Source organism: Leopardus geoffroyi, chromosome A3 (assembly GCF_018350155.1).
Source record: "Leopardus geoffroyi isolate Oge1 chromosome A3, O.geoffroyi_Oge1_pat1.0, whole genome shotgun sequence".
NCBI lineage: Eukaryota > Metazoa > Chordata > Mammalia > Carnivora > Felidae > Leopardus > Leopardus geoffroyi.
Window position 1 is genome coordinate 55,862,343 of NC_059336.1, and position 16,526 is coordinate 55,878,868.

The window sequence follows — 16,526 nt, forward strand, 5'->3', positions numbered from 1 at the left end:
TAAAAATAAATATCCCACACTGCCATTTAGAATGGGTGAAACATAATGAAATTACAGATAAAGTTTGTATTCTGTCCTCCTAACATTTTGGAACTATTGTATTATACAGCAAGACTTCCCCAAACAGATAAATAACGGTAATCAAGGCTTCCATTTATTTCTGCTAGAACACGGAGGTAACTGCATCATTTGGGTAACTCTGGTAATACCAATAGGCACTAGAATAGACATATACACAGAGGGGAAACATGTCAGGTTAATTGTACTCTAAGACCAGAAGCATGGCAGACAATGCCAATATCTTAATTAGGACGTGCTTACAATTGGTCAGTCCTTCTGGATGGTAATTCTTTGTGCTCGGAGATGATCTAACAGTCTTACTCTATTTTCTCTGTGAATCCAAGAATAGTCTAAAGACTTAATTGTCTAGCACGGCTAAAGAAGGGGCAGTTTGGATTTTCTGGGTACGGGAAATACAAACAATTAGAGTCAAAAACTATGGTCTCTATCCATTTTTACTGATCATTTCCCCAAATGCATTATAAGGGAGTTTCACATAGGCATACTTATCTTGCTCAAATTCAAGTACATGAATTTCTGACAGGAGTTATGATGAACACACAGAGAGAGAGAGAGAGAATTGTCACAGTTGGGGGCAATGTCCCCGTCTTCCCTTCACCGTGAGCCTTGCCATGGAGTAACTGCACGGCGAGAGGTGTGTTGCCTCTTTAAATGGCCACAGTCCCTGTATCTCAGAGCAAGATACCTGTCCTCTCTGAGTGGGTTCTGGGAGTCTATGTGTAGGAAATGCTACTCACACAGCGTTACATCTAAATATTAGACCGTTGTTACCATCTGTCGTTCAGCCTTGGAAACAATGATCTATTCCAGTCTGGGAGGAAAAATGGTCGGGAGTGAATTTATCACGAGTTAGTACCATGCTTCATTTTATAGCAGATAGATATAAAGGAATTTTTGCTTCAAGGGTGATTCAGACCATCTTGCTTTTCACTTTACCTGAGATCCTCACCTCTAAGTGAGATGTGACCCTACTTTATATACATATTCACCATAATAAATCAAGTGAGTTTTAACTTGGGGGCCATAATTATTACATAATCTGCATGATAAAATATTTAATTTATTAATAAATTCATGTTACCCTTTTTCTTTTTAGTCATTTGCTCCTTGGTCCTAAAAATATAGTCCAGAAACAGCAGCAGTATAAATGCTATGTAATGTTTTAGAAGAAAATGGTATAGTGAGGGATAGTTAAACATCTTTATATCATAAATCACTGAATTCTTTATTTCTTTGATTAAGCCACATTAAAATATCTCTATTATCTCATCAAAAATGCCTTCTACCTGCTGTTGATGATAATCTCTTGCTTGCACTATACCTATACTGCTCAATGCAGTTGACATTAGCCACGTGTGGCTATTTAAATTGCCAATATGTAAAAGTAAGTATAGGGGCACCTGGGTGGTTCAGTTGGATAAGCGTCTGACTTTTGGTTTCGGTTCAGATCATGATTTCACGGTTTGCTGGATTGAGCCCCAAGCCTGACTCCACGCTCACAGCATAGAGACTGCTTGGGATTCTCTTTCTCCCTCTCTCTCTGCCACTCCCCTGCTTATGTACATGTGCACACACACACACACACTTTCTCTCTCAAAACAAATAAACTGATTAAAAGCAATAAAACAAAATTAAGAATAATAAAAATTCAACTTTTTAGTAATGTTGGCCACATTTTAAGTGCCCAATAGCTACCTATGTCTTGTGGTTATCATAAAAGACATAGGTAAAACATATACATCATTACAGAAAGTTCTATTGGACAGAGCTTCACTAGATGTTTAATTTGAAAATTGAAGAAATTTCACATTCCAATGAAATTCTGGGGGCTTTTTTTTTCTCTTCAGAGTCAAAATAGGTTTTCTGCTGTTTATTACTACTTCCTTTTTTTAAAAAAATTTTTTTCTTTTTGTGGGTCTCAAGATATACTGGTGTTTTTGTTGTTCAAAGACGGTAGAATTTGAAATTGTGGATTATTTGAATTATACAGACAAAGCTATGCTTTGTAGAAATAAACCATTTAAAATAGATGGTATAATTTACATGGCTTTTTGGAGTAGTAAAGTAGTTCGATATGTTTAGCTCTTCTGTCAATAACAATGTAAGATCAGAACAAAAAGCAAACATACACAGACAACACAAACAATTTGAAGTTCCTTTTGAGAGACACAGAGCAGGCAGAAACTTAGTGGAGAGAGGTGTGACTTTGAAAGGTGGATTATGGCAGATAAGATTGGAGGTTTGAGGCCTTTTTATGGACACTCTCTAATTGGAATATGGCTCTGGCTGCCTTGCTGGCTTGAGATTTCAGGAGACACTTTAGAGTCTGGTCAAGCAGCCGCCAAAAAGTACGGGAACAGGTCACTGTAGGTGAGAGTTGCGAAAGTTAGTGAACTCCACATTCGTGCAAAATCTTTTCCCGGATCCTTAGATTCCTATCAAACAACATTTAGTTGGAGGCCTTGGGAGCACAACAGAAAAGCATCAGTGGAAGCTGAAATAATTAAGCAGAGACTTTAGCTGCTACCTACCACATGGGAGACCAAGTTTACAGCCCAAGTCCAGCTAGATTAAGAGCCTGCTATTGCAAAAGTCATGTTTTAGAGGATCGTTATGGGATCCAGAGCCTCAATAACATACTATTTTTAATGGCCAGTACCAAAATTTTAAAAATCACTATATATTTAATGAAACAGGAAAATATGACCCACATCAGGAAAAATAAAACAAGTCGATGGAAAGTCACCTTGAGGTAACTCAGAAGTTATAATTAGCAGGCAAGGGCTTTAAAATAGCTATTATAAATAGTCAATGACATAGAGGCAAAACACACACATAATAAACTAAGATATATGGAATACCAGCAGAGAAACAGAAACTGTACAGAGTAACTAAGTGTAAATTCTGGAATTGAAAAGTATAGTAACAGAAAAAAGAAATAATTGGATGGGTTTAAGAGCAGACTAAATAAGATTAAAGGAAAAGTTAGTGAGCTTGAGGATAAATCAGTAGAAATTATCCAATCAAAAAAACAGAGAAAGATGATTGAAATAAAATCATCACAGCCTTAGAGGTCTGTGAGAATGCTTCAAGTATTCTAACATGTGTAACTGGAGTCTCAGAGGAGAGGACAGATGGGCAGAAAATATATTTTAAGAATTAATGGCCAAAATCTTCCCAAATTTGGTGCAACACCCAAGAATCTCAATGAGTTCAAAAGATAAGAAGAAAGTCAAACCTGGACATATTGGAAGTAAAAAGGTAAAAAACAGGACACCTGGGTGGCTAAGTTGGTAAAGTGTCTGACTTGATTTTGGCTCAGGTCATGATCTCACAGTTGAGATCTAGCCATCGATCTGCATTGGGATCTGCACTGAGTGTAGAACCTGTCTGGGATTCTCTCTCTACCCCTGTCTCTGCCCCTCCCTCATTCTCTCTCTCTCTCTCACACACACACAATAAATAAATAAACTTTTTATAAAAGGTAAAAACAAAGATCAAGAGAAAATCATGGAATCAGGTGTAGAAGAACAACGTATAACACGAAGAGAAAAATGATAAAAAATGATGACTGACTTCTCATCAGAAGAAATGAAGGCCAGAACTCAAACAAAGCAATCTCAATACAAATTAACTGTACCTTTAAAATGATGAAAGAAAAAAAATATGTCACTCAGAATTCTATGATCAGTGAACACATCCTTCAAAACTGAGGATGAAATAAAACACTTTAAATCAAAGAAGCCTAAATTTATTACCAGCAGAATTACATTGCAAGGAAGGCTATAGGCCATTCCTCAGGCCAAAGGGGGAATAACAGAAGGAATGAAGACCAGTAAAAAAGACAAGTAGGTGGGAAACATGAGAGATTCTATATGTAAATTTATTTTCTTCTCTTAATTTTATTTGAGACATGGATCTGTTCAAAACAAGTCATAACTCTGTTGAGTACTTTATCATGGTTGTTGACATAATTGATATGATAGCAATAGTAAAGGGAAGTAAATGGAATGACACTTTTGCAAGGTTCTTATATTTTATGTAAAATAGCACAATATTAACTCAGGGTGAGTTAATTTAAAGAGACACATTATAATTCCTGGAGGATCCACTAAAAAGGCAAAGAGGCATAGATTAAAAAGCCAACAGACAGGTCAAAATGGACTAGTAGGCACATTAAGTTATTTCAAAAGAAGACAGGAAAGGAGAAAGAGAGAAACCAAAAACACAAATATAAAACAAAAAACAAAATCACAAACCTAAACACAAGTGTATCTATGACTACATTAAGTATAAATGAATAAAATACTACAACTAAAAGGGAGAGAATGTAGGGTTGGATAACAAAAGCAATATCCTACACTTTGTTGTCTATAAGAGACATACTTAAAATGCAAAAACACAAAGAGATTCAAAGCTAAACGAATATAAAAAGGTATATGTGCAAATGCTAATCGTAGAGGCTGGCATGTCTATATTAAGACCAAAGTAGATTTTAAGAAAAGGAGCGTCAGTAGAGGTAAACACACATTTCAATGACAATAAAAGGGTCAGTACATCTGGATGACATAATTATATTATGTGCTTAATTATTATGTACATGATTATTAATATACATATTAATGTGCACATAATAATTATGATGTCCTAAAAATAGAGTTTCACAATAAAAGCTCTCAGAACTAAAAGGAAAAATAAACCACTGCAATCACAATGGCAGATGTAATACTCCTCTCTACCGCAATCGGTCATTTTCCAGAACTAGAAAAATCAGTAAAGGTAGAGAAGATGTGAATAACACAATTAACAAGCTTGATCTAATTGATGTTTATAGAACACAGTTTTCAATGACTGCAGAATACATGGTCTTTTCAAGCGTGGGTGGAATGTTCACCAAGGTTGGTCATCTGTTAGACTATCAAATAAATCTGAAATTTCAAAAGCGTGACATCTGAAAGAATATGTTCTCTGAAAAAAAAAAGAAGGAATTAAATTAAAATATATGGTTCAGCGTCTTCTGAAAATCAGGTTTTACATTTCTACAGAGTGAAGATTATAATATTCAGACAGAACTCACTAACGCATTTTAATACTTCTATAAATAAAATTATGATGATTTGAAGTTAGGATTTCAACATAGAAATTTTAGAAGCAGAGGAACACATCAGACTTAGTGCTGAAACTGAAAAGTAAGTTGTCAGTCGAGCAAGATAGCTCAACATAGATTCACTGGACAGAAAAGCAGGCTTGATCTTGCTCTAAAATGTTATAAGCAGCTAGTGCCAATTAAATCTGTCTACATTAAAAATATATATGATACTCCTACATTTGGATTGAGATATAAAGTGAAAAGTTTTTTGCAAGATAATTTGTCAGTATGTTTCATAAGTCTTGGAACAGATCCTGTTATGCCACTTTTCAAAAGAATATTGCCTGAAATGTTCTGGTTTGTATGACCAAAAATATCCAGTACAGTGTTATTGATATGTTAGTCTTATTATAGAATATTATTTTGGTTTTATTATAGAATATTATTCACACAAGAATAAGCTCATAATATATTGCTAAGCAACACAATCAGATTGTATAAAAAGTGTGAGCAGAACGATAGCATTCTATAAAAATTACATATCTATAATGCCTTAGAAAAATTATGAAAGAATAAATATCAGGTAATTAATAGTATTTTCTCTGGTGACTGTTTCACTAACAAAATATTCTTTAAAAATTTTTTTTAATGTTTATTTATTTTTGACAGAGAGAAAGGTAGAACATGAGCGGGGGAGGGGCAGAGAGAGAGGGAGACACAGAATCCAAAGCAGGCTCCAGGCTCTGAGCTGTCAGCACAGAGCCCCACGTGGGGCTCGAACTCACGAACCGCGAGATCATGACCCGAGCCCAAGTTGGACGCTCAACTGACTGAGCCACCCAGGCGCCCCAACAAAATATTCTTCAAAAATACGTAATGTTAGACTTTGTCACAACTAAGGCCTAATTGTGTTCTTAATATCATGACTTAACATATATACTTAACATACCTAACATATTTGACATATGACAGACTAGGCATTGAGTTTTAGTGCTTTGTGTATGTTATATCATTTATTCGTTGCAGCAAATAATAAATATTTCCATTTTATAGAGGGGACAGTGAGATAGCGATTGAGTAATTTGCCCAAATGGGTGCAGGCAGCATGTGGTCAAGCTGAGACTTGGTCCCAAGACTGACTCCAGAGCGGCTGCTCTTAAATCCTGTGCCACCGAATCCACCAGAACACATTTCTATCCATGAGAGGCAAAAATACTAAAAGAGAAAATTGCTCAGTAACAAGATACCATTCCTTGGAGACCAGGAAAAGAAAAGTAAATGCATAGTGCTGAGGCCAATGGGGATACCTGTTGGGAAGTATGTGGAAATGGATGGGATTTTGCTACCGGAGGTAACAGAGCCCAAAGATGTTTCAAATAAGTTGGGGGGGGGCAGGAAATTGGGATCGCTGCTTGAAAACATATCTGGAGCCGAGCTCCCAGGTTGCCGAAGGAAGGCAGGTTATATTTGCCACCCGTGCTGTCAGGGACTAGTGCCTAGCTGAATCTGTGTGTCCGGAAAAGAGGATGACAGAGACCCCACTTGGTCATCAAGAACTGAACAAGCCATTCCTTGAGTGTATGCAGCGTCACTGGAAGGAAAGAAATCACTGTGGTCGCTGTAACGTCTGGTTCTGGAGTCAGGACCCTCAGGATGAGGAAGAGTGACCGGAAGAGCTCTACGCAGGGAGGAACACAGCAGGAGAGGTAAATAAATGCACACAACAAAACCACACGTTTCACGGATGAACCTCGAGATGAAAATTGCAAAGCGTATCAGAGACTTGTAACGCTGAGAAAGAGAGCCAAGATGCCAAAGATGCACGACAGATAAAATCGAAACAACAGAAAGTTTTGAAAGCGGCTTTAAGTACATTTAGGAATCATCGATGAGACAAATGAAGGAACAGGGCTTGTAACAAGAATAATAAGTAAATCACAAAAGACAGGAGTGTAAAATGCCATGTTGGAAATTTGGGGAATAAAAAAAATACTAATTTAGATAAAATTAGTATTTTATATACTAAATTATATACTAAATTATAAACGACGAGGTGAATTCTAGAGTGGACATGTTCACAAGGGAATTAGAAAATTGAGAGATATGGGGCACCTGGGTGGCTCAGTCAGTGAAGCGTCCAACTCTTGATTTTGGCTCAGGTCATGATTTAACGGTTCGTGAGATCGAGCCCCATGTTAGGAGCACAGAGTCTGCTTGGAATTCTCTCTCTCCCTCTTTCTCTCTGCCCCCCCCCCCCCGCTCACATGCTCATACTCTCTCTCTCCCTCTCAAAATAAATAAAGAAAGAAAGAAAAGAAAATTGAGAGATGGAATTGAGGATTTCACCCAGAATATGCCTGTTTTGTCTGTCTCTTTCATATGTATCTCTATATCCATACACAGATGAATAAATATCCTTTCTATATATCTGTTCTAAAAAGGTACAAAGCTATGTACTCAAAGTTACAAACTTTCAGTTATAAGGTAAGTAAGTCCTGGAGATATAAAGTACAGCACAATGACCATAGTTAGTAAGATTGTATTGCATATTTGAAAGTTGCTGAGGGAGTAGATCTTAAAAGTTCTCATCACAAGAAAAACCAATTTGTAACTGTGTGAGGAGACAGATCTTATCCAGACTTAGTGTGGTGATCATTTCACAATACATTCATATATCAAATCATTACACTGTATACTTTAACACAGTGTTATATGTCAGTTAAATCTCCATAAAATATATTGTGAGGAAATGAAGAAATGCAGGTATAGATATGTAAACTTTTTTCTTTTTTTTTAAATTTCTTTTAACGTTTATTTATTATTGAGAGATGAGAGAGAGAGAGAAAGAGAGAGAGAGAGAGAGAGAGAGAGACAGCATGAGCATGGGAGGGGCAGAGAGAGGACGAGACACAGAACCTGAAGCAGGCTCCAGGCTCTGAGCTGTCAGCACAGAGCCTGACGGGGGGCTCGAACCCATCAACCATGAGATCGTGACCTGAGCTGAAGTCGGACGCCCAACCGACTGAGCCACCCAGGTGCCCCAATATGTAAACTTTTAAACTTATGGAGGATAGGTCAAAAAACTGTGACATACGTCTAACAGGGCTCCAGGAAAAAGACACAGAAGGAATAGGGGAGGAGTAATATTGGATGAAGTAATGGGTGAAAATTTCCCAACATTGATTCAGGATATGTGTTCTTATATTAAAAATTCCATTCAGGGGCGCCTGGGTGGCTCAGTCGGTTGAGCCTCCGACTTCGGCTCAGGTCACGATCTCGCGGTATGTGAGTTCGAGCCCCACGTCGGGCTCTGTGCTGACAGCTCAGAGCCTGGAGCCTGTTTCCGATTCTGTGTCTCCCTCTCTCTCTGCCCCTCCCCCGTTCATGCTCTGTCTCTCTCTGTCCCAAAAATAAATAAACGTTGAAAAAAAAATAAAAAAAAATAAAAAAAAATAAAAATTCCATTCAAATAAAGAATAAAAAAAAAAAAAAAACAGGAAGGAAATCCACATTTAGGTACATCATAGTGTGACAGCATAATATAAAAGAGCACACCGGAAAGAAAAGACAGGTTAGACAAAAGTCTTTAAAGGCAGACATCTCATGAGTAGTAAATCGTACCGGAAGACGATGGGTAAATATATTCAGGGTCATCAACTTTAGATTCTATACCCAAGTAACTTATTATTCAGTAAAGAAAAAAAAAATTTTTTTTTAATTCAGAAATACGAAGACGGAGTTTACCACTTACAGGCCCTATTGAAAACATTCCTGATGAAGTACTTCAGCAAGGGGAAAACAAATACAGAGTAGAATAGAAAAGTAATGTAAAACTGATAACACAGTTGACTATAACAGGAGCGCCTGGGTGGCTCAGTCGGTTAAGCCTCTGACTCTTGATGTCCGCTCAGGTCATGATCTCGCAGTTTGTGAGACTGAGTCCTGCACTAGGCTCTGCACTGACCGTGTGGAGCAGGCTTGGGATTTTCTCTCTCTGCTCCTTCCTTAGGTGCCTCCTCTCTCTCTCTTTCTTAAAAATAAATAAATAAATGTAAACATTAAAAAAAGTAACTATTGACTACAACATCCTATGTGCACTGTTTTTCTTTTGTTCTTAAAAATAGAACAAAAACTGTGTTCAACGTCAATAATGAGACAGAGGGGGCGGTGAGAGAGTGAGAGAAAGACACACACAGATGGACAGAGGGTACTGAGGAGTGAGGGGTACTGTTCCAAGCACAGTGCGAGCCCTTGTCCTTTGCAGGAGAATAGAGACACCAAATAACCATAGGGTCTTGTGAAAAACTTTTACAGTTGATTTTCTGAGGTACATGAAGAAAGGGGAAAAAGGTATAATGGAAGAAGATTGCAGTAAAGCTAGTTCCACATATTTCCATCATTGCAGGAAGTGTTCATAGATTAAACACCTTTATTACAACATTGGCACTGTGGAGTGATTTATTTAAAAAAAAGATATAGCTATATTCTGCTTATATGAAACAAAATCACACTGAAAATATTGAAAATAAAAAATGCAAATAGATCGCATGAGTTTCAACTGTTGGTATAGCAACATTAACACTAGATTAAAAAAATATTTTATGGCCAAAGTCATTGTTCAGGTTAAAGAGGGAAAATGTATGATTTTGATAATTAAGGAGGCACTGTCCACATGAGCATACGTGTGTTTTTAGAATTTGGAATAACTGTGACCTTAAAGATCACAAGGTAGGGTAATTGGTCCCCCCGCCCCTCCCCACACCCAACACACACGCCCGACGTTTCAGAAGATTAATTCTTTTTTCCTTCTGAAATCCCTGCTATTTTGATGTTCCCTTTCTAGGAGGTGAAGGAAGTGATTCTGTTCCCAATTTTATTGTTCAGTCTTGCTGTAGTATAACTTTTCTCACCTAGCTGTAGGCGCAGTAGAGAAACTGATGACAAGCATGTACAAGGGAAATGAAAAATGAACAAAATGCAAAAAGCATTTGCTGAGGTGGAAGAGGCGAGTAATCCTGCGAGAAGACCAGGTGGCTAACTGGAGGGTGCAGGACCGCTGACATGAAGGATCTCGGCTGCCGGGAGGAAGTGTCTTGCCTTGGTGGGGTGAGGCATCCGTTGGACAGTGGAGAAGCCATGTGGGGTGGCAGTTGGCCAGCCAAAGCCACCATCCTCCTTGCAGGAGCACTGAGAGAGAAGACAGACTCAACGCAATTCACGTGACCAGGATGGAATGGAATGGAATGTGGGTGTAAACCTTTCAGAAGAGGGTTAGAGAAATCTTTCCGGTGTTGCAAGAAAGATGTGAACTGAAGTCTTCCATGGGGCTTCAGGGAGTTCTGGGCTTCATGCAAAAGGGGCAGGGTTTGGTAGTAAAACGGTATTAAGCCCAAAGGAAAGATGCGTGGGGGTAATTTAGTAAGTCCCTTCAAATTTAAGTCAGCGTCAAATTCAATCTGAAGCATCGTAGCAGATAGGTACTAAACAGGGAATGATTATTAATATTTGAAAGACATTGGGCACCTGGGTGGCTCAGTCGGTTAAGCGTGCGACTTCCCCTCAGGTCATGATCTTGGGGCTCGTGAGTTTGAGCCCCACGTTGGGCTCTGTGCTGATAGCTCAGAACCTGTTGCAGATTCTATGTCTCCCACTCTCTCTGCCCCTCCCCCACTTGCACCCTGGCTCTCCCTCTCTCTCAAAAAGAAGTAAATATTAAAAAAGTTTAATATTTGAGAGACATACTTGCTTGGAAAACTTAAAAAAAAACAGAAGATAGTTGTTGTTTAGCCTCATGTGGTTTTTTGGTCAAGTTAGGGAGGAACACTAGGGACTCTGTACATCCTGACTCTTCCATTCCTGGAAGTTATGAACACCCAGTGATTGGAACTGGAGTTTTCTTGGTTCTCCTTTGAATCTGTTTTATGCTCCTGCTTTCTTCCTCAAGTTTCTGTCCAGATCCTTCCAGAAGAACCCCAGCCATCTTTGGTGAGTGTGGGTTGGGGTAGAGCATGTCCACTGGAGGTAATGGAGGAACCATCACCAATGTGTAAACACTATTCATGATCTGCAGTCACCCCAGAGACCATTGGCCAGACCACCATTTCCCGAAGCCCAGGTAAAAATATTTCCTTTCCCATGACAACCCTGGAGGGAGAGGAGAAACCCAAAACACAGCTTGCTTTCCTTCCAGCCATTTCATTTGAAATAGTCAGTTTTATATTACTGCTAAGCCATGAAAGTGTTTTTCATTGTGTCACTCTCAATTATTGTACATTTAATAAAGAAAAATGTGTGCTTTTAAAAAAGCCGTGTCACATCTGCAAAGTATTTTTTTAATAAAAGTCCCCGTTTCTTCCAACAATTAATGACCCATTTGTTGCCAGCAATTAGGTATAGTTTAATGTAGCTTCTCTTTTGTGTGATAATTATACATATATTTTCAAAGTACCTTTCTTGGAGGAGTGGGAAAAAATGACCCTTGTTTGGGGAAAAATGGGGCCGTGTAAATATTTGCTATAAAATAAGTAAGTGTGAATCAAGGGACTTGAGTTTTGGTATTACTGAGAAATTCATTCAAATATATATCATATATAAACACACATATATACACATATATATGATATATATATGTGTATATATATATGATATATATATTCATTCAAATTCATTCAAATTCATTCAAATATATATAAATCCTGAGCTCAGTAAAGGTCTGTGTAGGATACTTTAAGTGGTAAATATATATTTGTATTTTGACCTTGTGATCAATTCCAAACTTTACCAGCTATTTTAGTATTTTTTTTTTCTCAGGCAGCTGCCTGGGAATAACCCTTTTTATAGCTTTCAGATACTGCAGCATCTATAAATAGCCTTGTAGCATTACATTAGGTGAGAGAGAGTCCAATGTTCTATTGCATGAGCAATGTGGAATTTTGAATTAAAAAGTAGTTTAAATGGCATTTTGGTGTTAGTAGTGAAATTAAAAAGCAAGACACAAATCACAGAAGAGGGACAAACAGATGTTTCCCTGATAGTTGGATTCCTTAGAAAATTGACTATAAATTCAGGAAGATAATTATTAGCACTGGATTATATAATCAGTCTGATTTGGCTGGTTATCTACAAAGTCATTAAAAAGTGTCAGAAGAATCAAATGTATATTGTATATCAAATAGAAACTGCTGTTGGTCGTTGGTCTTCATTGAAATCCCTTCTGCATATCTTTTTTTTTTGGTATAACTTAATTAGCAAAGTTAAAATTAAGATGAGACTCCAGTGTGTTTAGATGAAACAATTTCTATGAGAGGACACTTCATTAAAACATTTTAATAATGCAGTAAACTCTTGGTTATCAAAGAAATCTCTTAAAAATGATCTTTTTCAATGAATATAATTATTCAATGTGAAATATTTGTCCTGTTCAAGAAAAATCCAAATACTACTCCTGCCGTGTTACATGTGCCAGGCACCTGTTATATGCTCTGCCAACAATCGTCACTTGCTAGTCTTTTTAACAATGCTGTGGCTAGAGTATATTCCACATATGCTTATTGAGTATTTAGTGTATGTTTGACACTATTCTAGGCTCTGTGGAAACAGCAGTGAATGGGACAAAGTACCTATTCTCATGAAGCTCACACTCTGAGGCCAGGCAAGGAAACTAATAAACGATACAGATGTTTAGGTATTCACAGAGTTGTGCAATCATCATCAGCATCAATTTTAGAACATTTTCATCAGCCCAAAATGAAACTCTATACTTTCTAACTGTTGCCCCCAATTCTCTCATTACACCCCACCCCCCCCCCCCATCCCCATCCCTAGACAACCAGTGTAATACCCTTCCGTCTCTATAAATTTACCTACACTGGACATTTCATAAAAATGGAATCCTACAGTAGGTGGTCATTTGTGACTGTCTTCTTGCGCTTAGCATAAGGTTTTTAAGGTTTATTCCTGTGGTAGCATGTATTGATGCTTTTTGTTGATGAATGATATGCCCATAAATAGAGTTTATTTATCCATTCATTAGCTGTTGGACACTTGTGCTGTCTCCACTTTTTGGTTACTATGAATTATGCTGCTATGAAAATTCACGTACAAATTTTTATGTGGACATAGGTCCTCATTTCTATTGGGTATACACCCTGGAATAGAGTTACTGGTAGATGGTAATTCTTTATTTAATCTTTTGAGGAAATTCCGGACTGGTTTTCAAAATTGCTGCATCATATTACATTCTCACTTGCAGTGTATGAAGGTGTCAGTTTCTCTACATCCTTCCCAGTACATATTATTATCTGTTGTTTTTTTTTTTTTTTTTTTCATTATAGCTATGCTAGTGAGTATAAAGTGGTAGCTGGTTGTGGTTTTGACTTGAATTCCCTTGATGAGTAATGTTTTCAAATATCTTTTCATGTGCTTAGTGTTTATATATATATATATATATATATATATATATATATGTATTTTTTTGACAAGTGTCTACTCAGACCATTTGCCTACTTTTTAATTAAATTTATTAGTTGAGAAAGAGAGAGAGAGAGCGCGCGCAGGAGAGGGGCAGCAAGAGAGGAAGAGAGAGAATCCCAAGCAGGCTCTCACAAACTATGAAATCAAGAATCAGACATTTAACTGACTGAGCCACCCAGGTGCCCCATTTGCCTATTTTTAAATTAAGTAATTCGACCTTTTTCCATCTGCATATATGTATTCTTGATTTTATATATATTCTAGATATGACTTTTATCCAGTATATGATTTGCAAATATTTTCTCCCTTTCAGTGTGTTGTCTTTTTACTATCTTGATGATATCCTCTGAAACACAAAAGTTTTTAATTTTCACGAAATCCGATTTATCTATTTTGTATTTGGTTGCTTTGCTTTTTGGTGTCATATATTAAAAGCCATTGCCTAGTCCAAGGTCACAGAGATCTACTCCTGTGTTTTCTTTGAAGACATGTATAGATTTAGCTCTTCCCTTTAGGTCTTTCATTCCTTTTGAATAAATTTATACATATGGTGTGTGGTAGGGGTAATGTGCTATTTCCTCCCAGGAATGAACAAACTTTCTTTTGATAGAAGTGGTTTCAGAAAAATAGTGTTGACTTATCAAAAACTATTTATGCTTATGCCAGGCACTTTTCCAGGAGTAACAGAACAATCTTCAGCTTTCAACGGGGTGCATTGTACATTGACGGATGTAAACAAATGAATATAACAAAGTTAAGTCATGAAAGAACTATGAAAACTATGGAACGATGAAAGGGAATGGAGAGGCGTGAAGATGCTATTTTTATATTGAGCTCTCAGAGAGGACCTCTTGCATAAGGTGATATTTGAGCAGAGATTTGAAAAAAGTGCCAGAGTAAGCCCTGAATATATCTGATTATATAAAAGCATCTCAGGCAGAATTGAACAGCGTACACAAGGGTCCTGAGGTGGGCGCATGCCAGATGTGTCTGAGGGATGGTGTAACTGGAAAGAGGATGGTGTAACTGATAGGCATGGAGAACTGAGGGATATATATATATATATATATAATTATAATATATATAATGTGTGTATACATACATATATATGAATATATGAATATTATTCTGGTGCACCAGAACACTTGAGGCCTCATGGATCATGGTGGAGACATTGGATGTAACACTGATTGGGACTGGAAGACATGGAGGCTTTTGAGCAAAGGGTTCAGGTGATTGGATGATTTATGCTTTACAAGGATCACCTTGATTCAGGTCAGAGAATAATTTGAAACCAACTGGAAAGCAATAATTTGTGCTAGAGAGAATGGAGGCTTGGCTCAAGGTGGTAGTGCTGGAGATGGTCAGACACGAGGCATATTTGGGAGAGATAACCAACAGACAGATACTGTGAGAAAAAGAGAGATGTTAAGGAGCATTGAAGGATTTTGGCTTGGGCAACTGGAAGTATGAGTTGCCATTAACGAAGATGGGGTAGACTGCCAGATACGCTTATCTTAGGAAACAGGTGAAGTTCAACTTGGAGCTTACTGAAATTGAGATGCATATTAGACAACCCTGTGAAAATAAGTGAGTAGTTTGATATAATTCTGGGTATGAGGAGAAGGGTCTGACCCACATGTAGAAATTTGGAGAAATGTAGAGTTAGTGTTTTCAACCTAGGGATTGGATGATGTCATTTAGGGTGTGAGAAGGAAAGAGAGGGAGGAGGCGTAAGAAGTGATTCCAGTGGTCCACTTCTAAGTGGAAGGAGGAAAAAAAAAACTGGCAAAGAAGTCCAAGAAGATGTGATCAGTAAGCTAGGAGAACCCAGAGAGGGTGGTGCCATGATTGGAGTGGGATCAAGAGGAAATTGGAGGGAACGGAGGAGAGACAGTAGGATGACTGTAAGTTATTTAGATTCAACAAATAGTGGGCACTTCCTATATTCCAGCAGTTGTTTTAGAGATAGCTCAGTTGAAGAAAAGAGATCCAAATCTAACCTTCGTGGGTCTGACATTCTAACAGGGAGACACAGACTGTGGCTGGTAAGTGTGTGAATTACACAATACATGAAGCAAATTCCTGCAGGAAAATTAATAAAGTAAGGAGTGCACGCCTTTCACCTACACAATGGAAAGAATTGAGTATCCTTCACCTAAGATGGAGAGACTGCGGGTAAAACATTTGGAGGGGAGAAGTTACTTAATATCTTTGCTCAATTCCTATGTGTAAAACGCTAAAGTAATAAGTTTTCAGGAAATTTCCACTTACTAAAAAAGTATTTAGCAGTGACAATCCACTGAAGTTTAATGTTTCTTATGGCCTTCCAAATTCCATGATTTTTAATGTTAATGTGGTATTGTCTTGCTCCTACAAAAAAAAAATGGAGATTTCCTTTTTTTTTTTTTTTTTGAGAGACAGAGTAGGGGAGAGGTACAGAGGAGAGAGAGAGAGAGAGAGAGAGAGAGAGAGGGAGAGAGAGAGAGAATCTTAATCAGGGCTCAATCCCACTACCCTGGGATCATGACCTGAGCTGAAATCAAGGGTCAGATGCTCAATCGACTGAGCCACCCAGGAGCCACCAGAGATTTCAATCTTCATAACAAATCTTTGACATTAGTTAGTAAATGTTTTCTATTAAAGAAATCATAGAATATGCTTTTAATAGCTCTTTTCTGAGCTCCTCAATTTGGATTCTGAATAAACAGGCATCTACTGTGTATTCATAACTCATGTTTGTGAATGATTAACGCTCTCAAGAAGCAAACACCTTTGGTTTGGGAAAGTCAAATAAGGCTTTTAAATATTTAGGCTCTATGGTTTTCTACTAAATATAAAATTTGCATAACAGAAAAGATCTTGTCTGTCATATTTTCCACAT

At 37.6% G+C, this 16,526-nt stretch overlaps 1 long non-coding RNA gene across 2 annotated transcripts in view; it reads right to left on the bottom strand.

The window, feature by feature from the left end:
* LOC123580619 overlaps nucleotides 1–16,526 on the bottom strand; it is an 81,929-nt gene that overhangs the window by 13,987 nt on the left and 51,416 nt on the right. The window lies entirely within an intron of this gene.